The sequence below is a fragment of the Stegodyphus dumicola genome, chromosome 11 (assembly GCF_044657685.1).
Source record: "Stegodyphus dumicola isolate Sdum_Otavi_A_Nest chromosome 11, ASM4465768v1".
NCBI classification, from domain to species: Eukaryota; Metazoa; Arthropoda; class Arachnida; order Araneae; family Eresidae; genus Stegodyphus; species Stegodyphus dumicola.
The window spans coordinates 39,266,744-39,292,983 of NC_140778.1; positions in this window are offsets into that span (position 1 = coordinate 39,266,744).

Here is a 26,240-nt window from a genome sequence, read left to right on the forward strand (position 1 = left end):
TTATTACTTAGTTATCTAAGTTTATGTAATGTTCAGATCACAGTTCCCACTCCTGCGTTCTTCCACCTAGATGTGAGTTGATTAATTGACAAATGGATTAGCAGGAATTTTTTCACAAAAATACATAATTATTGTGTTTTATTGGTAATTTTTTAATCAAAACTTATTTTAATTTGTTGCACCTACAATAAAAAGCAATACATATAATAATATTTTAGAATTCTATGTTCCTAATTTATACTTTAACAATTCTTGCCATAATACGATATTTTTCATCCTCTTTTTCATCCTTATCTCCAGATTTTGGAGATTACATCCTATAGTTTTATTCATATTAATAACTAACATGTTACATGCGGAAGCCTGTTGGGCAGACTAAAAGCAGTATTTACTGCACAGTCTTTCGTGAAATCATTGCATTAATTGGTGTGATTTTTGGAATTATCCTACCTTCAATGACATAATAAATTTAAGCCACTGACTATTTCTATGTTAAAGATTTAGGATGGCTTAGCAAGTTCAGAGTATAGGGCGGGAGCACCCGATACTGTTGATAAGGTATTTTCTGCCTATTACAGCACCTTTATGTGTATAAATAATAATAATGTGACGAATATATTACGCTTAGCCAAATAATATTTCATCATATATTTTAATATTAATAATAATATAATTATGTTAAATAATTATCCCAATCATATATAATTAAATAATATATAATTAAATAATATACATATATAATTATATATAAATACATAAATATATTTATAATCATTACCTTACAAACATATTAAGTGCATATATCGCTTTTTGTGCTTCTCAACTCAGCCGTTTTAAACGCTATTGAAACAATTTAGAGAAACATAATACAGGAAATAACATTAAAAAATAAAATAATATTAGTAAATGCACTTCTTGCATTTTAATTTCTTTTCTGACTTCATCCACGTGCATATAGAGGAATATTAAAATAATTTTGAAATTCTTCCTATTTGTTTTCATAATAATTCAACAACAAAATCCACTTTTTACTTTCATCTAATTATATCAGATAAGATACTGAATTGAACATAAAAGGCTGTATACGAACTATATTTATGTTAATCAAAAAATAAAACTGAAAACAAAAATGAAAGAAGACTTCAAACAGAATTCTGTTCTTTCATGTTTTGTTCGGCAATTAAAATACACCCAACTCTTTTTTTTACACGGTAGATACGTTCCTAAGAAAACCGTGCAAAACAAAACGTGTAAAAAATATATGCGCCACATAGTAAATTTGGGAACATATTCCACAACTTTAAAAAATCGTGCAAGATGAAAACCGTATTTTCCCCAAAAACCGTGCAAATAAGTAATAATGAAAGCCATATTATATATTTATAAAATAAAAACAAATCAGTTTTATTAAAAAAAAAAAAAAAAAAAAAAAAAAAAATATATATATATATATATATATATATATATAAATATATATATATATATATATATATATATATATATGTATATATATATATATTAGTGGACAGTGAAAATTCGGTCCATGAATAGTTATAAAAATTTAAATTCAAATTAGGAATAAAAATTAACCGAACTGCTTGCACTTGCTGTTGAATTATCCATATCGCAGTTTGATCAGTAATTTAATTTACATTGATTGAATGGCAAAACCAATAGTGTCCGAAGTTCGAACCGGATAAACGTTACCTTCGACTTTCGTCAGGAACAGTATTCAGCTATATTTACCGCTCGGCCGTATGTGGAAGCTAGATAATATACAAGAGATTAGTTTCCGTTATGATATAATATGTGGTTAAAATTATTAATCAACGTCCTTGAACTTCAGTGCGGTGGCTCATTCTTTTATGTCTTCTTGGTCCATCTCTTTGAGCTATGGGTGAGGTTACAGCTATTAGCCATTTTTGTTACCTCAGTAGCTTTATTTCACGGTTGTCAAGCGTGACCAATGGTCACGCAGCTTTCATCTCATAGTTAATACTGCATCGCTCGTAGTAGCAAAATATGTGACGACAGCCGGAACAAAGCGAGCAAATTTGCAAGCTCCTCGCGGCTTAACATCATAACTAGAACTGGAACTGGATGGTTTAATGTAATACATATTTCTACATAACTTTCAAGTGAAACGCGATCGGAAACTTCGTTATGATTTTACGTATTTGCCGGCGTATAAGACGCACATTTTTCTTTGAAAACAGGTCTGAAAAACGGTCTTATATAAAAGTTTTTTGATTTCGTTCATTTCTGGAAATTTCCTCTATTCGGAGTTATGCGATCCTTTTTCTTGCGTCATTGCGAAGTGTGGGAATATTTATGGACTTTATAAGGTCTATGGCAATATTCCAGTTACGTAGAGTTCAGTGAATGCGCATGCGCTGTCATCGACGATCACAGCTGGTTTCGTTTAAACTTTCCAATTTTTGTGAACGACTTAGTGTGCGAAATTTGTAGTGTTCAATTTTGTTAAAATTTGTTGGCAAGTTATGGCTCAAAACCAACGTCGGCATTGCTATAACATAACATACAAGCTACGTGCGATTACGTATGCTAAAGAACATGGAAACCGGACTGCAGAAAGGCATTTCGGGCTGCTCACTACTGAGAAAATAAAAAGAACTTGGTGGAATTATAAATCAGTAGTAACTTTTATCCTTCAAAAAAATTGAATGAAAACGGGGGTGCCTCTTATGCGGCGGCAAATACGGTAAATCAAAATGGTGCGGAATTTCTTCGTAGCATTCCCGTTTGTCGGGTGTTAAGTACAGTTTCCTGAGTGCAAGGATTAGTCAATCGTACATTGCGCGTAGACTAAAATCACCTTTCGCGGGCTTAAGTTTATATGAAAAAAATGTGTTAAGTATAATCCAGCTTTATATATAACGTGTAATTTAAATAAATGTAAATATCGTTGTAATTAAAAAGGAAAAGCGCAACAAATGATAATTGAAAGAATTTTTATTACTGCTTAATAAGAATGTGATACAATTACTTTCTTAAGCTGGTGATTTTTGTTTGGGACAACGACTGACGTAGCTCCTAAAACGTCTAAGGGTAAGAAGCACAGAGTTTTTCAATGCGTCTTTAAAGTGGTTGTTGGTTTGTTTATTTGGGTTAATCTCCATTGCAAAATCAGATAGTTCCTGTGCCTTTTTGAACATTTCGTTTAGCTTCTCAAAAGGCACGTTACCTTCTCCATTATCATTGCGTTTTTAGTCGTCCCCAATTGTTTAACATCTATAGTTCTTCCTTCGTCCTTTCTTTGTCGTCATTTCTCGATTAGTCTTTTAACTTCTTGTTCTTCCCCATATCTGAAAATCCTTGTGCGCCAGCTGTTTTGTGCGCTACTCATTTGGCGTCATTTACAATCGATTGAAATCTTTTAAAATTGTCTATAATATCTGGCGATAGCTAATACCAGCAAGCATCCAGTGTTGATGTATCAGAGTTCACTGGCAAATGAATGAAGTTATTGAGATGCTCAAATTAAATGGATACAAATAACGTGTGCATGTGATATCGCTTTCCTCAAATTCGCTGGAAAAGTTCAATCTATTCGAAATAAATAATTTAGGTTATACCAATATTCTAAAGTATTAAAATGTAATCTGCTACGTAGAGGCATCACTGTTACTGTAGGTAGTTTAGATTATTTAGATATGACAAAGCATAAACGTATTAAAGAAAGATGGATAACTTCCTGGAGAATATTTTAAGGAAAACGGACTCGCATTTACATTATAAATGGGGAAAACCACGAAAACCAAACATAAAGCTAGTCGGTTATCGTCTATTATCGAACTTAGGTCAAACTCCTGGTATTCTGCGATCTTAAATTTTTCTGAGATAAGTGCGATTAAGCGCGGTGGCTCATCCTTTTATGTGTTCTTGGTCCATCTCTTTGAGCTATGAGTGAGGTTACAGCTATTAGCCATCAATTCCTTTTCAGATTTACAGTATTCTACTCGCATTTTTGCATTTTCAGCATGAAACGTTACTATTGACTGGGTATCTTAGTCTTAGGACAAAACGTAGTCAATGTTTTTATAACATCAAACTGAATAACGTCGAAGTAAACGACAGTTTGCGTCCAGGGAAAAGCACAAATTGCGTCTCGACTTTATGTCAAAATCAGTTTTCAGAGTGCCGTGCGCAATTTCCTACCCATATTGCATTACATTTTGCGCCAAACTCAGTTAATGAATTATTATACGTTAAACTAGATATTTTGTCTAAGCAGAGCACATAAAGTCCACTATTCTAAGGAAAGAGATGTCATCAAGGACGAATTTCAAAGAACAATGGTTCCTTATTGTACACGTTGCACATTGGGAAAACCGACAATAAACCTGGATGTTACGCATGGGAGCAAGGAGGTTAGAATACATGGAGATGGCGTCCCTGCTATTGGAGTACAAAGAAAGTGAAGCAGGGGGAAGGAAATAAGCCACGCCACGTGAGGGCAAGAAAACGATTACCTCACTAAGGGAAGTGAGGTAAAACGCCAGCTGGTTTCAAGTTCTCAGTGTGTTTTCTGATTTTGTATGCGTAGATGTGAAAGGCCTAAAGGGCACTGAATTGTTGCAGCAAAATAATGTCTACATTTCTGACTTCATGTCCATGTAAAAAAATGTTTTAAAACGTGCATAAACAAGTAGAATAATCGAAATGTGTGTTTCAATGGCCTTCAAGAAAGAGTTTGAGTATTTTCTTTGTGTAAAGTACACGAAGAAACATATATAGTTCTCATATTTACCTATTCATAGTAATAATAAAACTGATATTCGTAATTAACTTATATGAGATGGCAAAACGATAAGTAAACAAGTGGAGGGGGCGTGGCTAGCTCTCCATGGAAAAGAAAACAATTTACTTTAATGTCTGATCATAATTACATTACAGGTTTTACCTTTTATGTGTTTAACTACATTTTAATTTGTGCTCAAGTAAATATATAATAACTGGATTTGATTTTTAGTCACATTTGTTGTGTGAGTTTTAAAATAACAACGTAAAATTTACATATTTATATCATTGTTTATTCAAATTAAGTTTTTTCTAAACATAAGTAATATTTATAACATAAAAAATTTGAGAATTATATATACTTAGAAAAAGTAAATTATAATCAAGTACATAGTTAGTACATAGTTGAGTACATAGTTACTCTTCTGTGTTCACAATACTTTTAATGCTAGCATTCATTAATTACAGCATGCAATTACATAATGTAGAAATTATTGCGATTACATAAATTAGAAATTATATTAATTACATAATGTAGAAATAAAATGAAATGGCGAGAAAAGTAAAGGAAAGAGGACCTGAAGAATCTGCGATCCTTTACGACTACCAGAAACAAAATTGGGTGTGGTTAGAGCACGTCAATCTTTCTAAGCCACGACTACTAAGGGCCCTTTTTTGGCTCCACGTATCCTAACCTCCTTGCATGGGAAACCTTAGCCTTGATTCGAACGCGGTCCAAATTACTAGTATTTTACGGTCTTTATCACTCGACAAGTACCAAGCATTACTTTCCTACAGTTCCTTTTCACAATTCGTGTTAAATTTTACCGATCAAAGCCACATTACGGTAATTTCAAAACCATGAAACTGCACAACGGAAAAACGCCCGAACAGCATACCTAAAGAGGAAATTTAAAAAGATTATTTTCTTTTAGTAAATAGCGGTGGAAATACAAGATATTCAAACAAATATTCATTAGACACGCTACGTACATAGAACCGATGATAGATTCATAACATTTTTTTTATCAAAAAAATACCTTAGAGTTCTCGAAGTTTTTACACAAATACTGGTAAGTCTCATTAATATCGCAGAACAGAAGAGCAGTTACACTTGAGACTACTAAGAACATTAAGCATAGCGCAATGGAAAGCGGATCTAAAAAACGAAATTCTGTCGGATAACTCAACACTCCGAATTCGGACTACGACTAAAACTACGACTCATAACTGAGCTACAACTCAGGTAGGAAGTAACAATTAGGGAGAGCTAATGCTCTCTCCGGTTTTATAAAGTTTTCATCCGGCCGCCGTGAAATCTCTGGTAAATTCCATTTCTCGAAATTACTGAAAGGTATATTCGGTTAGTCTTAGTCTACAGCAAGGACCTTATAAGAGATAGACTAATCCAGTGGGCGGGGCGCGCGTCACCAACATGTCGGCAACAAAGAATAAGGACGATGTGGTTTACTTTAACACTGAAACCTATGGCGTTTGTATCACATAACGCTTTTTAATTATTAAATGTGATACGTTGTATAGTGACGAGATTATGAAAGCCACAGTTTTTTCCAAATAGCATCTAATATACCTCATTAAAACACTTTCTACTGCATATCGCGCATTTTTTTCACGCGTAATTCGTGTACAAACGTCTTTATTTTGGTAAAACGGTAAAAACTCTAAGTACAAAATTTACGAACTTAATTTTGCGTACGAGTAACGTAAAATTAAATAAGATTGATAGTACATGAAGCTTTGAAACAAATAAAGCAAAATTAAACAAGATCTGATATATATATTTTTAAATTTTATGAGCATTTTCAGGCAGTGGTTTATAAAATTGTTATAACATTACAAGACGATCATTTATTTGATCATATAATTATTAATTATTAACATCATATGATGATTATTTACTTTAATAATTCATAAAATTCGAAGCATAAACTTATCTCAGTGTAATGAAAATAAATAAATAAATAAAATCTGGAAGCACTCAGATTTTATGTTACGCTCAAAGGGAGGTTTTTTAACGCTTTGTGTGTTACCTCTATTTATTGAACATCATATTCTTCGCACGTAAACCCCACAAAATTCAATTCAACAGCAGTATCACAAAATATTTGAAAATTGCATATCTTTAGAATTTCCGCGGTGGAGGTAAAAATGTTATTTTCCGCGCAGTGTTGCCATTGTCGCTTTGAACTCGTTGAGTTTCTTAATAAACAATTCATTAATATTTTACAAAATATGAAATGGATTAAAACAATTTCGAAAATCTGCTGTTCGGGTGGAGGATTACGTTGTTCAAAATTTGATGGCTCTAAATACCGCCGTTTTTTCACAGTGCCAGAAACATACATGCATTCATGCAGATTATATATTATTAAGTTCCTTTAAATATAATACCAGGCGATAATATTTGGCGACAATTTGCAAAGTGAAACGGACGTTTATAATGAAACAGAGCAAAATGGCGTTTGGAAACTAATAGCCTTTCTCGCCTACCACCCCTTTGGGCTAATAAATTAAATTCACAGTAAATATAAAAAATCTTATGCAGAATTAGATTTAAATTTAAAAAAATCACTATAAAATGTTAGCACAATCAATTATTACAGTTTACATTTCTGACATTAGAATAAATGTATAAAAATTATTAAGGTGATAAAAGTGTTTATCACTATGATGTATTGCGAAGCACACTCAATTATTACAGTTTACAATTTTGACATTAGAATAAATGTATAAAAATTCTTAAGGTGTTAAAAGTGTTTATCACTATAATGTATTGTGAAATATAATTGAAATAAAACTCCTTTATATAAAATATGCTATAATATTCGCCTATAATCTTAAAAAAAGCAGCACAACTTAAAATTTTAAACAAAAACTTTAAAAAATTTATTTTTAGGTATTTTAGTATTTGTTACTTATTTACACCAGTAAAAAGCAGAAAAATTATAAGAGAAAATTCTTTGTTTGAAATTTTCTATTAGTTCAGATTTAAAATATTATTTTCTAAAATTAGTAGTTACAAATTTCCTTACAGCATAGGAAAAGCTAAAAAAATAGCCAGGCCTGAAAGCATGCAAGAGTTTTATATTTATTTGGAACGTTAATTAATGCTTGATAAATATACTAAATTTTTAAACATCTATCCCAGTTTCAAAAATAAAACTACCTAAAAATTCTTATTTGTGAAATGAGGCTCTACAACTAACTTTTTCTTGACAATTACTATACCAACAGTAATAGTCAAGCATTGTAAGTTTCTGCAAATCGTCTCTACTCCTCGCATGTGATCAAGGTGACAGCCGGGAATGCGACAGAAGAGGCAGAAAAGCCATTTGGGTTAGTCTATTTCTTATAAGGTCCATGGTGTACAGCTGCATATAGGATCAATTACAGTTATTCACTTACAATGCCCCATTAGAGTTATACAGCGGTGAGACCAAAATCTCTCCAAATCGTCGCCAGTTGTGGCGACTATTGACGATTTCGCGGGAAATTTAACGACAAAAATTAACTTCCAAAACCATCGTAAGTTTGGCGATATCTCACCAATTTAGGGAGAAAAGTATTTACTCAATGTTAAATAGAATTGCCCTATATTCTTATTTTCCCGGCAGAGCACCCACGCTTGTGAACATTTCATGTTACATTACACAACAAATATGAAAATTCACATATAATTTCAATAAAAATACTTACATATCTAAAAAAATCGTAAAAATTTTGTCTTTAAAGCTATATGTAAGGTGTAATCCGATCCCCTGGACACCGATGTAATACGTTTTGTTAATCAACAATGATATTTGATATATTCAAACTGAAATACGATCTTAAAACACACACGTGTGAGAATGGAAGTATTGAATTGTACTTTACTGTGAACACTGTAATTCCTGAAGAAAGAGAAGTTCGCAAACATGCGAAGTGGATACAATTTACATATAATTTCTCACGTGTAATTAATAAGATGCAGCTAAAAAAGCGCATTCTTCAAGCACGCGTAAAATTTTCTTCAAGCCTCTAGCTAGAATTCTTGCTCCTGCGAACACCATAATTTTCCAGACCACCCAATAAGATTTGAGACACTTTGTCGGGAGGAGGTTAATTGAAGGATTCCCTTTTAACTTGCATTAAACGTGTGGAAAATGAAACTGCGTTTACTGCAGAAACATTTTGGGGCGAACGGCAGACTGAAACACACAGCTACGATTCTAATAACTACATATAACATTCTCAATAACCACCATTTTACCTGAAATTGGTAAAACAGTTAATTAAAATATTTCTACATTATCTGTTACATTTACGTTTTGTGCGGGAAAAAATTAAATTATTTATAAGACATTTGCTTAAGAAGAAACTGGTAGATAAAATTTCGATAGTATTTTTTCTAAAATAAATATACTATTTGATCACTTTATTTTAAGACGCATTTTTCTTCGAATCAATGCCTGTTACCAAAAATACGGCGAACAAATAGAAAACCCAAAAGAAAGGGCAAAACTTGATCTAAAACTGAAATTATAAATGTCTCAGTTTCTGCTGTGTGCAACACCTGTAAGCTATCTTCTCATTTATTACAACTTTTTTCAAGGTTATCAGACATATATTTTGGAGCTACCAACTATCAATGATTATTTTATGAATGGTAATCATCGGAATATTACATATTTCTTTAGATAGAAAAGCAAAGTATTTGTAGGATTCTCTATTGTGCAGGCGGATAAGTTCTTCTTTAATATTTTCATATTTATCTAAATAACTTGGACTCAATTTATCTGTCATCATATGGTACGGATAAATGGTTGTGATGTGATAAATCGCTCTGTACTTTGTTTTTTCACATTTAATACTATTATTAAATTTAATTATTGCTTAGTTCCCGAAGTTTATGCAGTTTTATTTCAGTTCACACCAGGGCTCCCCCATTCCTGGATTATTCTATCTAGATCTAGTTTAATCAATTAACAAAGGGACGTATACTTTTCTTTTCCTACAAAAATATGTCATTTGTGATTTTTCGTCATTTATTAAACAGCGAGCTAAGCTTTAAAGCTAAGCCGTATTTTTGTTTAGAATGTTTCAATACATTTCATTAAAGCTAAATTTGATCACATTTCATTGGCACTATATTAATTTTTTAACTTATACTGTCGGTCCCGTGGAACGACGCAAGGAAAACGAAAATTCCAGTGCCGGCCACACGGAAAGTTCACTGTCGGTCCCCAGAGACCGGCGTCGTGCTCAACGTGTTAAGAAAATTTCGGGCCGGTAAGTAAATATGTATTTAATTCAAATATATGAATTGATATATAATCTATATAGATGATTGATTGCATTTGAGTTCCATTTCGAATACTCAAACTTTAAACACAAAGAATTAGAGCCAGCAGATACATAAATCAGTTTATTGAACGCAAATTAACAGAATCGTAATAGGTGACGAGGTGTGGGTCGCTCACTTCACCACAGAAACCAGCAACTCACGGCGTTGATTGGCGTTACAGGCGTCCACGCGCCGGACGATCTTCAGTCAGTCTATGCACGGAAATTAATGTGCGCGGTATTCTGGGATAGTAAAGGCAGTCTACTCATTGACGTATTGGCGAGTGGTGCTCCGGTGAAAGCTTTTCTTTATAGCGCATTAGTAGAGAACATCTGAAGAGCCATTCAGAACAAATGGTTTGGGATGCTCAGTGCTGGTGTTGTGGTGTCCTACGACAACATCTGAAGCATACGGGGAATTCCACAAAATATATGTTGCAGAAGTTTCGCTGGGAGATGTGTGACCATCCATCCTATGGCTCCGATCTTGCTGTCAAGTATTTCCACGTGTTATTGCACTTGAAGACGTTCTTGTCCGGGCACACTTTCCCACAGGTGAAATGTTGCAGACAACTGTGACGGGCTGCCTTCCTTCCCAGGCGACAGACTTCTACGACACTCTAATGTAAATAGGTAACCGACGCTATGACAATTGGTACAGTTCCGATATTTCTTATGCAGAGAAGTAGCAGAAATATAGCTGTATCTTTTGCAATAGGTCTTTTCAGGTAATAAGGCTTTTTTTTTTTATGGTTTGCGGCAAAGTAATTTTTCGGAGGGCCCTCGTATTGTTTAAATAATCATTATCAAATGAATTAACCTTCATCTAAATCAATATCTAACTCATTGAAATCATCATCTATATAAATTTCCTTCTAAATCCAATCAACTTCCTCTGCTAAATTTAAATAATCATCTAAGACATCTAACTAAGCATAACTACCCAAAACACATTTTCATGTTAAACCATCATATATATATTATCATCATCATCGTCATTGAAAACATCGCCAAATTAAGATAAATCATCATCTCTCTAATCAACTAAATAAAAAGCAGTATCATCTAAATCACCACCATCAACAACATGATTCTCATTTGATCATCGTATTCATCACCTCAACCGTCTAAATCATCATCAAAATTGTTATCTGAATAATAAAGAAAGAAATTATAAAATTATCACCAGATAATTCAAAACCATCATTTAAACATCGGTATTTAAACATCGGATGATGATGGTTTTGAATGATGATGGTTTTGATTTCGATGATGATGGTTTTGAATTATCATCATTGATGATAATTCAAAACCATCATCATCGAAATCATACCATCAGTTTAAACCGTCGTATATGTCATCATCACCATTATCATCGTCGTGAGAGATAAATCATTATCCTCCAGATTGCCTAAATAGAAAGCAATATCAACCAAATCATCATCTTCTTCATCCTCATTTAATCATCGTCTTCATTGTCTAACTCCTCTAAAGTATTATATAAATCACTCTCACATCATGTATAAAATCGTCATCAGTCAAAACTATGTCACTATCAAATTCATCTAAATATTTATTATCACTTAATACACATCGTCATTTTAACCATCATGTATATCGCGTCACCATAATCGTCAGAATAACATAAACCATCATCCCCCAAATCACATCAGTCATTCTAAACCAACCTATGTATCATATTCATCATCATCATTGAATTCGTCGTCAAAATAAAAGAACTCCTAAATACAAAGCTCAATCACCTAAAGTTTTATTATCATCCTACTCAATTATTCATACTCTTCATCACTAAACCATATACTCACGATCACCTAAACAAAAAATCATCAGCAGTTAATCTAAATCCTCGTCCTTAAAATACCAGTTAAATTATTTAAATCATGATTTTTTAGTGTTTCGCTAGTGTGCCGTCAAAAAGAGCCAGTTTCATTCAGGTACAGACAGAAGGATATCACCGGAAGTTCACTATCGTTGGTACGGGTGTAGTAACCAACCGCCCTCAGGAGATGCCAGAGGCTTGAGTACGTAGCCGAAACCTATGCCATCTTAGATAACGTGACACTCGGAAGTGACGTAAGAGTTTGAATAACGTAATGTTTCAAAAAGTTTTGTTTTTGTGACAACGAAAATATTTTTTAGTTTCATTTCTTCCGGAAACGACAAATTGTTTTCTTTTTTTTTAGGCAACGGCCTCTTGAACCTCTTGAAATCTTGTTTGTAATGACATTAAAAATTTCCCTTTTATCATTAAATCTGTGTTTGTTTTTAATTGAGCATCTCATTATTTAATATTTGTTCATTTTGCATAATTTTAATATAATAATAATAAGCAAAATGCAAAACGTTAATCGTTAAAGAAAAATGCGACAAGAGATATAAAATTAAAAATCAAAAGAACAAGAATTAAATTTATATATCAAGTTTTACCAGAATAGAAAAAAAGAGAAAGGACTTTAAAGAATAGAATAGTTGAAGGGGTGTTGAAAGCCCAAAACCTTTCATAAAATGAGGATTTCTGATATTTGCATTTTCAAATTCTTTAAAATTTTAACTTTCTTAAAACACCATTCTTTAACCTCTATGAAAATTAGAACTGTACAAAATCTAGATTTAAATCGTCATTGAATGCTTTGATAATTGAGAATTTTTACATAAAAACGCGTTTTTCTCCGAACGTGATTTTTTTTACACTCGATGTACCTATTCTCAAGAACTACTGCTCACAGGTATCTGAAATTTTTATACCTTTTTTACTACGTTTCCAAATATTTGCCGAAATGAGCTTTTTATTATAATCAGTGCTCAATTTTACTACGCGTAAAAAAATATTCTGTAAAATACTCTAAAATTTAAAATGATTAAAAAGCTCGTTTCAGAATATTCAGCTAAGTATTGTGATGTTCCTTCCCTTAGCGAAAGACGTTTCCAGAACATTTTATACGCATGCGGCGGAAGGCGGTTAATAGAAGGGAAGTAGTTACGCCGGAAAACAGAGTGGAGGCAAGCTGGTGGGAAGAATACCAGACTTGTGACTTTTGCGGTTGGACCGGCAGTCATGCCGTGTGCAAAGAGATAACTTAAGCTAAATGTATAGTAGTGGTGTTTTTTTTATTGTGTATTGTGTAATAAATTAGTGGCTAAAATTGAGTTGAAACGGCGCGAGGTGCAAATCGGCGCAGTCGATAGGATAAGATTGTGAAAAGGAAAACCACTAAATAGTGAAAATAATAACTAAATATCGTCGTAAAAAGTTACTGAAAGTTATAAAATGAAATTCGGTGATAGTTCACGAAACGATCTACGATGTGAGAAGATTTTTATGACGAAAGAAAATGGCGAGTTTAAGGCCGTGTGTGCGAATAAATTCATCAGATTTGTGAACGCGTGATGTGCTAAAAGGTTAACAGCCAGTGTGTAGTAAAATGTGATCATCAATGTTCATCATCCTAGTGAAATCGCGAAAAGTTAAATCAGGGGTAACGTGAATTACCGTGTTGTAATCATGTCAAGTTACGTGCCAGTGCAGTGTGTTCATGATTAAAGTTTACAGCGTCAAGTTGTGCTCTTCGTTCAACATTTCCACTATCGGGATCAGAGGTCCTTCTTAATTTATATGTTAACCATATTAACTGAGAAAAATAAATTGGTTTTATGTCTGTTAATAATTAGAATGTCTGTTAATGCTTAGAAGGTCAGGCGTTACAGCCAGTAGACACTGAGAAAGTATATTTTATATGCAAATGAGAAATTATGGTTGTTTTTTCATCAAGATATAGGAGATATTGCATGTTAAATGAAAGTTAAAATAGTTCAAAAATATGATATCAGAAGTGATTCTGAAGCATTTGATTGTTTACTCAGGTTACTAAGCAAGGTCGTACGGACTTGTTTGTTGTCTTGTTTTACCAAAATGTTTTAGTCACTGAAGTTAATATCTTGATTAAAATATAATTAGTTTAACCATTTGAAACAATACGTTTAATATGTGTGTCACTACAGGAAGGCGAAAATGCGTTACGGCGCAATGCCGCAGTATTCAAATCATTTTATTTTCATTCTAATTTAAAAGATTAGCATATTTCTTTGTGTATTTATGTGTTTAACAATATATGGTTAAATATATGTTAAAAGTTTAATATGAGAATCTATTATTCATTATTGTGTTCCCTAATGATAGTGTATGCTAAGAGAATAATGGTAGTATTCAGTAGTAATGAAATATGTATGTTTGCCTGTAAAATCAAGTGTTACTATTGTATTGCATGTGTAAAGCTGTAAAACGGAAATATCACAGATTAATAAGGGTCTTAAAAGGAGAAATAGGGTGTCAGAAGAATCAAACGAAGTCATAAAAAGCATGCAGACTTAAATTAAGTTAAAGGAAATGGAGCTACAGTTAGAAAAGTGTAAGTTGGAGGTAGATGCGACTAAAAACCGGTTAAAAGAGATGGGATTTTGGGAAACACATTTAGAGAGAGAGCGAGATAAAAATTAAAGAAATAAAGCGTAGGAAAATAGATAAAGAAGGAAGCATATCGGAATCAGAGGATGATGGGGTTTCAGATTCTAAGAGCAAGGGAAACGATTATTGAAACATTTGAAAATAATGAAAGGAGTTATGATTGACCCACCATCTAAAGCTTAGGAATGGTTGTTCTTTTTACATCATGCTGAAGTGATGTTTAATCTCTATAAAATTTCTGAAGAAGGGAAAATTATTTTGCAGAGTTCAAAAACGTAAGTTAAAAGTTTGATCGCGATCTCGATGAAATGGATTTAAATAACTATATTATGATTAAAGACACAGTATTAAAAGAATTCCAGATTCCTCGGAAAAACCGATCGAGGCAGGCTGGTGGGGTGAATACGAGACTTGGTACTTTAGCGATTGGACCGGCAGCCATGCCGTGTGGAAAGAGATTACTTAAAACATGTTTTGCGCGCCTTATATTATGTATATGGTTGAATGTATACTATACTAGTGATATGTGTTTTATTGTGTATTGTGTACCGTTATGTGTAATAAATTAGAGGATAAAATTTCAAAGATTATTTTCCTACTATGGCGAGTGCATAGACGAACCTGCCTCGTGGTTGAAAGGGCGCGAGGCGATATATGTACCTTAATTACGTAAAAACCTTCAAGCCTGTAAGAACAGCAGATTTTCAGAAAAGGTAATCCAAAAATGGCCAATTTAACAATGTTGCTATAGGGTTTCCAACACCCCTTAATAAAAAGGAGTAAAATATTTTTAAAAAATGGCATTTATGGAAATACGAAAAGGAAATATGTTTAGCTTATAAGAGTATATAATATTTCTGTAAAATAAATAAAGTGAATTTAAAGCATTTAAAAGCAATTTTTTAAAATAAAAAAACCAAAAGGAAATATTTATAGTTTTTAAAATCAGTATTACTTTTGTAAAATGAAAGAACTTAAAATCTTTTTAAAGTAAAAATAGCGAAAAGAAAAATTTAAATTAAAGTTTCACGTTATTAAAGTTAAATATTGAATAGAAAAACATTTTTGACACGAGAAAGGGAAAATAAAAGAATTTAAAAGTCAAAATTGCATTTACACAAGTTGCAACTTTGATAGAGATTCGCGTTCCTTTAAGCCTCGGGCGTCTCCCTATGACGGTCGGTTACTATTAAGCTTGTTATTGTAAACTGGCTATTCAAATTACAGTCGGTATGCGCAAAGGGGGCCTGAATCTTCATCCTGAAAAATAAACAAAATTATTGTTACACATCACATAAAAATATCAGTTAAATGATAATTCAATTCTGAGTCACAAGCATGAGAATATTTGAGAAGGTTATATGGCATACGCAAATAACCAAAATGAAGGTACTCGAAATTGATGACTGTGAACTGTGCAAAGTTCAGACCGGATCTTGGTCGTTTGTGGTAGGCATTGACTTCCAAGTACAAAAGTGTTTTGGAAAACGTAAATGTTTGCACTTTGGTACTTTTAAATTTAAAGTCATTTCTTTTGTAAAAATTACGAAGCCTAGCTCTTCATATGTTTCTCCGACACTCATAATTTTATGAGGAAAAAGTTTGCACTCGTTATGAAATAATTTTGAACATAAGTATCTCCGTCTGATTTCGATGGACATCAGTCAATTGTTTTGTGATTTATTTCTTATAACCAAAACGAAAGTTTTCGAAACAGAAGTCTAGATATTGGAGGAAAGAATAATTAATCAGATTTCATACTTTGTGCCATATTAACCGTTTAATATCGAAAAGACAAAACTTTGCATCATTTAAAACAGTTTATTAATTGAAGTATATCCACGGTTGCCCAAATAAAGAGCGAGAGAATATTTTGTGGACAGAGAGTGCATTATTTGACGAAATGAATATTCAGTAGAAAAGTGCTCAATGGCGTAAATGGATGAGATGGATTTTGTGGGAGTAAAATCTTGTTTCTGGTTAAATTTCAAAGTAGTAAATTATTTATTATGATTTAAAATGTAGAAAACTGATACTTTTATTTTCAGCTTTTTTGAAAGGAACTCAATTTGCAGCGTGCCAAAAAAATAAATAAATAAATAAATAAAAAAATAAAAAGACTTCTCTCAAAATTTAATTTTTAACGTTCTGTTTTGGAAATGAAAATACCAATTAACAATAGACAGAACTTTTCCTTGACTTTGTAAATTATTCTAGAAATTCTTGACTTCCTTTAGCTGGTAAAATCCTGAAATCTCCTATTAAATTTGGCATGGAATATGCCAGTAAATTTCAAACGTAAAAATGTGCGCCATTTGTTTTTACATAAAAATTTCTCATATAAATAATTCTTGGATTAGACTTTTTTTGAAAAGTATCTTGACCCAAAACGTTTAAACTGTTTTCTTAAAACATTCGTTTGCTATTAAAAAATTTTATAAATATAACTAGGCTGAGTTTTGAATAAATGAAATTACAACGCATAAGCACATTTTTGGAACATTTTGTATAAGAAAACGTGATCGCATATAAATCAAGTTCTTATATCGCTTAATTACAATGCATCAGGTCTTTAGTAAATAAAGAAAGCAATAAAATACACATGGTGGTTTGGCAATACCAAAAACATCATATCCCGCAACAGATCTTCTTGTTTATTTCATGCCTTAGGAAACACGAGCAAATATGTCAATTGCGGAAACATTGCAGGTTGAGGTAGGAGGTGATTTGTATTCATTCTGGATGTGGAAGAGAATGTTATTCTAGGATTTCGAGAAATAATGAAATTAATTTGGATAAGAGTGCACTTTCGACCAAAGTGAATTTGCGGAATTAAGAGTCATGTTCTTCTTTCTGTAGTCATTTGAAGCCGTGGTTCTAATATGAACATCAAAGACTTAACGATATCACATTTGATTTTAGTGAAGTGCAGTTCATCCAGTGCTTTTTTTCAGCAGTAGTTATGGCTTTCCCCGAAGAAAACAAACACAATGCAAGTTTCAAATGCCAAGTCATTCAGTTTGCGAAAGAAAATGGAAATCATGCAGTTTGGTGTTCGGGAATGCTTCGTACACGAGTGGAATAAGCATGAAATTTTACAATGATTATTGCGCCAAAGAATAAATGTGTATTGCATAAAGAAGTAATGAAATAGCTTACCGTCGGCGAAAGTGTTGGAAACTGCATTGTAGAAAATCCCCATCATCACTAGAATGGATTAATTGTAACAAGAAACAGCGTACGTTTCTTTGCCTCAAAAATAGAAAAAATAAGTGCAAATGGAAGTGAAAACTCTAAAGCAAACTGAGTTTGTGTATTCGATTTACTTCACGGAATAATTCAGTTATCCGAGAAAAAGAGATAAAATTTTTTCAAAGGCTTCGAAAATATAGAGATAAAACTTTGCTGGGTTTTTTAAAATATGTAAACATTTATTTACTATCACGTGTTGCAAATATGGATGTCATTCCTGTAGTTTTGATATAGTAGGAGATAAAGAAACAATGATATGAAAGAAAAATAACGGTTAACATAAAATCAATAGGCCAACGAGAAATCTCACGTCACCGTACTGATCTCCTGCTTAGCCGACCGTACGAAATTAAAAGCTCATCGATATCTTTAAAAGAAAGACTTTGCTGAAGTGCAGTTTCCCGAAAGTGTTTTCATCCGTATTCACGAGAAATGATCGACGGAGAAAAATGTTGTGAAACTGTTCATAAGAAATATTTGGCAAAAGCTTCCTTTTGTCTCAGATAATCAAGAAGGTCCAATACTTTGGGACATGTTCAGCCTCCATCTAACGGATAACACAAATATGTTGTTGAAAGAGTGTTATACAGATATGACAGTTTATCCAGGCGGATTATTGCCATTAGTTCAGATATTAGACACATATGTCAATAAATCATCGATAGAATATTTTAAACGTTAGTGGAATACTCGAACAAACGTGAAGGTGAAAAAAACAATTACAAATGGAAACCAAATACGTCATGCCAGTCCATAAATAGCGTGTCAGTAAATAATAAAAGCACGGAATAAAATTAAACCCATTTAATATATGTGGTATATCTGACGGTCTAGATGAAACGGAAGATGATTATTTATCTGCGGATCAGAAAAAAAGTGACGGCGAAAATGAAACAGAATTCGATGATGTGCTTGAAGGTATAACTTAAGCCGAAAATATGAGGAATTTGGATCTATGGAAGTATGGATAAGATGTGAAGGTGAATATGAAACAGAATTTTTATAACGAAACTTTTAAGTACCTAAACTGTGTTATTTCTTTTAAATAAAAAGAATTTAATTACACGCAGAAATCTAATTTTCGTATGCTCACTTTTTCCATATTTCGAAACATAACATTTTTATAGCTGGCGTACAGCGCGCACCCATAAATTTCCATCTTACATTTTGTTTTAAAAGTGCATCTTATACGCCTGAATATACGGTAACAAACAGAGTTGAAACTTTAGTGATATGGATATTTATACGCTTGCTGAACCATTATATTCTGTTTTTTCCCTTCTATTAGTTTACCAATGTTTTCAAAATTTCGATGTTACATTTTTTGATCTTTGTGTTGAGAAAAGAGATAATGAATTCAAATTTTTATCTCGGAAAACAAAATTCTAAATCAGATTTCTAATGATGAAGTGAAATTTTCTATAGCTTTACTTTCCGGATTATTTAAAATTAAGTAAAAGAAGAGAGGAAAAAAAGAACTGATTTGGGTAACCAGAATATTTAGCCATTCAGTATCTATTGACGGGAATGTGTATAACTCTAATGAATAGTGCAAAAATAAGATAAAATTACGTTTCGGTTTGAAGGCCTTACATTTCAAAATGGTTTTTATACATCTTAAAGCGCATAGCAAAAGATTAGGCTCTCAACAGCTTTTTGAGTAATAACGTCAGAGAATAATTCTTACAGTTACAAGGCTTTCAAATAATCCATTCCTTCAAAAGTAATCTATTGTACTAAGATAAAGTCTTTACGAGGGCAGAAAATGAAACAGAACGACGAGATCCTTCAGAGTATGATCCTGTAATGCTTTAACAAATCTTTCGCAGTCTTAAGTAATAGAGAAATGTGGTAGAGCTTCATCTTACACTATATTCTTGTATTCATATTATTTGTATTATGTGACTATGTGTCTCTATTCGATGTGTGGGAAAAAAACGTCTCCAACAGGTTTATATATACGATACCATTCAGATAAACGCAAAGAAAACCAACATTTCCATCTAATAATTTTCATTTTATTTTAATTATACCATTTTCTAGTTAGATAACCAATTTGTGAGCAAGAATTTGTATCGTAACAGTGAATCATATTGCTGTCAAATTCCAAATATAAAAAACTAAAGCTCACGAATCACAAACCGAGAGTTTCTATGAGATTCGTGAGGTGTGAAGTAATCTCTACTTTGAAAGAAATCGAAATTGATGTAAATTCGCTTTATAACATATTATGCAGTTTATTAATCTAATTATATTATGATTCTGATTTAATGTATACACACATTTTAAAAGTTATTTCTTTGCCTCATTTCAATTTGTAATCTGGAATTTTTACACTGAAAAAATCCTGAGTAGAGACGGAAACTGTGGTATGTCAAACTACATTTAAACAAGGTGAAAGCAAATTAAAAGCTAATGTACATACTACAATAGCTTTTAATTTGTTTAGAATTACAATCTTAGTAATACAACTCAAGCTGATTAACACATAATTAAAAGAGGATAAACATTCTATTTTGAACGTTTTTTCGAATCTTGATATAAAGTTCTATAAATATCTGCAGTTGGATAAGACAGCTCAGTGTCAAACAAATTTTAAAAAGAATGATTATTTAGAATATCACTAGTGGGTGTATGAATGAAATATTTTATAAATTAATTTCATGAGTTCAATTATGAAATACGAGTATAAGCGCTGCAATATTTATTTGCATAATTTAAAGCCAGTAGCACAACTTAAATTTATTGTTGAAAAATACTGTCATGTGTAAAGCTATTTGTTAAAAATGTCAATAAACTGGGACTTTCCAGGTAAAACCGGAAGACCTCGCAGCCATGAAAGGCACTGTAAACATAGATCTGAACTACGAAAGAGTGTACTTAGTTGCGGTTAAAATAATGCTGATATCTTAAAGTTAGCATGACTAATTACTACCTAATAATATATCAGTAGTTACACTTACCGAGCAAAATATTATCAAATTCTGTCCATATACTAAGAATACTATAAAGTTCTTGATAATAAAAATGTTGTTGATAATAAATTTTGGTAAAATGAAGCAGGTATATGATTTATTTGTTCTATTTTTCTTTTCCGGGGCTTGCTTCGTTTGGTCATTAAATCAATCGTTCTACAGTCGTTATCGAGTTCTGGCTCTTTTCGCAGTTCAACCGGTTTCCTTTTCGGGTTTGACAGTTCTTTTCCGGTTCCAGCTTGTTTTTCAGATTAGGATTCTTTTCTGTTTTTTGCTTCTTTTCCAGGTATTGCATCTTTTCTGACTCGTCTATATTTTCCAGTTCTGGCATCTTTTCCGGCTCTTGCTTCTTTTCCAGTTTTTGCATTTTTTCCAGTTTATTCTTCTTTTTCAGTTCTTTGTTTGTTGTTTTTTGCATTTTTTCTAGTTTCTTCTTCTTTTTCAGTTCTTCTTTGTATTTTAGTTTTTGCACTTTTTCCAGTTTCTTCTGCCTTTTCAGTTCTTCTTTCTTTTCTAGTTTTTGTATCTCTTCTCGTTTTTTCTTCTTTTTCAGTTCTTTTTTCTTTTCTAGTTTTTGAATCCATTCCAGTGTTTGCTTCTTTTCCAGTTCTTGCTTCTTTTCCAGTTTCTGTTGCTTTTCCAGTTTTTGTTTGTTTTTCAGTTCTTCCTTCTTTTCCAGTTTTTGCTCCTTTTTCTGCTCTTGTTTCATTTTTATTTCTTTCTTCTTTTCCAATTCTTGCTTCTTTTCCAGTTTTTGCTTCTTTTCCTGCTCTTGCTTCTTTTTCAGTTCTTTCTTCTTTTCAAATTCTTGTATCTTTTCCGGTTCTTGCTTCTTTTCTAGTTTTTGTGTCATTTCCAGTTTTCTCTTGTTTTTAAGTTCTTGCTTTTTTTCCAGTTTCTCCTTCTTTTCCTGTTCTTCCTTTTTATTCAGTTCTTGATTCTTTTCCATTTCTTGCATCTTTTCCGGTTCTCGCTTCTTTTCTAGTTCTTTCTCGTTTTCCAGTTTCTGCTCCTTTTCATGATCACAAGGAGGGTTTTCCAATCTACAAAATAATCAGTATATCTTTATTTCAGTAGTAAAAAAGTGAAAGTAATGCAACGACGATCACGTTTAACATGTACAACACTTCCATATTTAGATACTATAAAACACTTTTGGCTCATTTTCATAGGGAAAAATCTCCCCGTAGATTTATTGCCTGACAGAATGTTTTTCTACAAAGGGCGAATTTGTTGCTTTCGTTGTTCTGACCTAAAGCCAAGCAGAAAAGTTAAAGCATTTGGCGTGATTTGTATGCAATAAGCGACCTCCATGAATCTCACGTAGAGCGTAATAATTAATAGTTTCAGTGCCTTTACTTTTTCTTACTTAGTTTTTACATATGTTGAAATAATAATAATAGTATTAATAAACGGGTGGCTGAAAAACAGAGGGAAAGAATGGCGAAAATTGCAAAATAGGAGGGAAAAATGAAACTGAAATGAAAAATGAAACAAATACAAACAAAGGATGGAAAGTTTCAGCAAAGCATTTTTTTTTCAGCAAAGCACGTAATGTTCTTTCTGAATCAGCAAAATCTGTATTTAAAGGAGTATAAGTTTGAGAGCTTTAGATTCATTTATTTTATTTTATTTATTTATTTTTTTGAATCAATTACTATTTCTTACGCATGCCAGATATTTTAAATTTCTTCAATTTTTGTATAATTTACTTACGTATTTTGTATTTTAACCTTTTCTTATTATTATCCCAGTAGAGGTAACCTTACACCTCATTAAATTATCTCCGAGTTTCCTCATTTAAATCATCTTCCTCTCAGATCAATCTCTTTGCATCGCTGGCTGCACAGGTTTCAAATTTTTTCTCGTAATTCCAAATTCGGAATATATTGCTGGTCTATTTCGTGGTACAGCAGAGCAGCACTAGGATTTTTGAAACCATTTGTTTTCAAATGAAAATTTTATTCTCATTCTTCAGTTGCATTCTTAAAGTTTTAATTATTTATACAGGAAGAAAGAAAGAAATCAAACAAAGCAAAACAAATTACGAAAAGAAATATCTGTTTTCTCCTATATTTATTATTCTCTGTAATTTCTTTTGCCTGTTCCATTAAATTAAATTTATCGAAGGAAAATTTGCTAAGTCTTACAAAATGTATTTCCTAAATCCTAAGCGACTTAAGCCTTTCTGAGCGTTTCGGCTACACTTTAATGGCTTTTAAAATGTAATGTTTGAATATTGACAGCTGCCTATACTGAAATAGTTTCTCCATAGTCCTCCAAAAAAGAAGAATTAAAGTACCAGGAGATTTTACAATGAAGGACACACATTTCTTATTTGAAGGGCAAGAGAAAAAAAAAAAAGATATTTCCGGATGCGAATATGTAGCATTTTAAACACTATGTTTGTAAATTTCATGATATAGTAATAACACTTGAGTCATAAGTAATTATGCACATATATGAGAGACACGACGACGACGAAAAATGAAATGGCAAAACATGGCCGAAAACACTTTCCTGGCCTGTACAAACAACACAAAACACAAGTTATGCTTAGCACAAGAGAAATTAAAAAATAGGAACAAAATTAGACACTTATGGACCTCAAAGAAGGTGTTCGAAATTACGACCTGCACCCTGATGCAGGTATCACATCTCTCGCACATCGAACATGAGATGTTCTGGAAAATACCGTGCATCCCCAGGAGTTTCCCAGCAGCTGCCACGATATGTGCCACAAGTTCCTGTGTGACTTCTAACAGGGGTTTCGTGCACTAATGTTTTGACGTACCCCGAGAGGAAGTGTAATGCAAGTGAGGTCTCGTGATCTTCCTGAAGAATGCACTGGACTACCCCTGCGAAACCCATGTTTAGGATACTTTCCGAAGGAACTTTCGAATACTTCTTTTGATGACGATCCCCTGTTTTTGTTCTTATTTCTTAGTTTCCGGTGAGCTAAGAATAATAAACAAATACCTTTACACTGTTCGTACCCTATTTTTCTTGTGTTGTCTCTCGTCACTATGGCGCCAGGAAAGCGTTTCCGACCATGCATTGCAATAAACGATTATATATATATATATATATATATATATATAATCGCATATATATATGTTACCGTGAAAGACCGAAATTGGAGAATGTCGAATTTCACCGGAGAATGTCAACATTCACCAAATACGTCGATGAAAGATCGAATATTGCATTACATTCTTGTACATTCGTACCCTCACCGGTGTATGTCGACAATCACAGATATGCTCTGGTGTAGATCAAAAAGAGAGGACTATATGTACACGCTCTCATTGCAAAAGGAAGTGTTCCACAAATAAATGCAGTTGTAAAGGCAAGGGCCTCTTGTGCAATTGAAAGTGTCCTAATAGTTTAAGTTGTTGCAATAAATAAGATTTGAATCACGTAATTTAGTAACTTTTTAACTTCTATTATTTTCCTTTCTCATTTTGAATGTACAGTGTGTTTCAAGTTCTTATATTCTTAAGTTCTTATTTTAAGTCTGAAGTGCGTTTTTCGCGACCGAATTACGGAGAAGAAAATATAATATTCTTATGTGTTCAACATTCACCATTAGTAGATGGTGAATGTCGACATTTACCGGTGTAAGTCAAAAATAAGAGTATTTGGAAAATATTTCGGACATACAACAAGGGACTATGTGAATGTTGACATTCACGTGTGAAAGCCGACATTCTCCAGATTTCGGTGTTTCACCGTAACATATATACGATAAACGTATATATATATATATATATATATATATATTTGTGTGTGAATTAATGTTAGGAATTCTGATCGCACATATTGATCTATAATACAGAGCAAATTTGGCAGATGAATAAAATATTCAGATTTATTTCAATTCACATTTGCGGCCCCAATTTATTTCAAATTCTAAACTTACCTATTTCTAGAATATTTATATTTCTCATATTGTTGGAATAGGAAGAAAGTAGCACGACACCGTCTCAGCGGTGACAGAGATAGGAAAAATGTGCATAGTTCTACAATATTGTGGTTTAGTAAGAGAAATATTTCATTCTGGAAATTTTATATTCCCACTTAGCTAAGTCATCATCTTTAACTGAAATCATGTGTTGGAGATATATATATATACATAAAAATATATTTTAATTAGTTAATTTTAATTTTTTAATTTGTTATTAATTCAAAATTATTTAATATTATATATTAAAAAAATAATTGCAATGAAAATTAGAATCTCGAATTTTTTTTATGTTTGATGAGTACATTCTCAAAACTCGAGCTAAATAATATCATAAATCTCTGTAAATCTAGAAATATATGGTCTAACAGAAACAGGTGAAGAGAACAATTTATATTAGTTTTGTTCCGAATAGAGTATGGGATGGATTTCATTGTTTACTTAATTTGTTTTACATACATGTATATATGCATATTATTTATAAACATAAAGTCCTTTTTGTCTTTGTTACTCTAATTATATCAACTATTTGACACTTACTTCTCATTCCCAAATTTTGCAAACTGGCCGTTAAACGTTGTATTTTGTATATTAGCTTTCTGTTTAGATATTTCATTAGTTAATGCAATAAAGTTTCCTCATAATCAAAAGGTATTACAATAAATTTGAATTCTTCACAATGTTATTTTCCAACTTAAACATTTATAATCTATATTTGTAATGAAGGAATGAAAAAAACATTACGCATTATAAATCTGAAAACGTATTATTTTCCAAACCAGCGTTTTTGTCAAAAAATTAATAAATGTATAATTAAACTGGACCTGAAACATTATGTTTTGTTTTATTATTTTTTCCGAAATGACTTACGTCTCGGACACGTATTGCAATCTTAGACACTGGGGATCCAATTCTACTAGTAATTGTTTGCTGTAGTATATTTCTGCTTCTCCTTCTTCTTCTTCAAATATACATCGATAATTATTTGCGCTGAAATATTTTTATTTTATTAAATATATATGTTCATATGTTTGAAGTCATTAATTTAATAAATGATTATTTACACGTTTTTGTCAAAAGTAGTAAGTTACAGTTTGCGAGCATTTTTACACATTGTCAAAGATTTTTAAAAGCGCTATGTTCCATGAAGAAAATATCTTTGCTTATTCAAAATCTTCAAAAAACAATAAATATGGAAATGAATATTCGTCTTATTAGCCTAAATTCCATTATGAGGATATACAGGTATAATAGGAAATGAAGCTGCTGGCACCAGCAGCCCAGGATGCCATATTAAAAGGACTGATTGACATCTATCATCTCAGATCAAACCTTGCAATCAGAAAAAATTTTCCAAACACGTTTTAATAAAATAACAAACAGGATGGGACGAAGCAGATACAAAAAGATTGCTTCACGGTTACTTCCCGCAAGTAGCCCTATAAAGAATATTTTTTTTTCT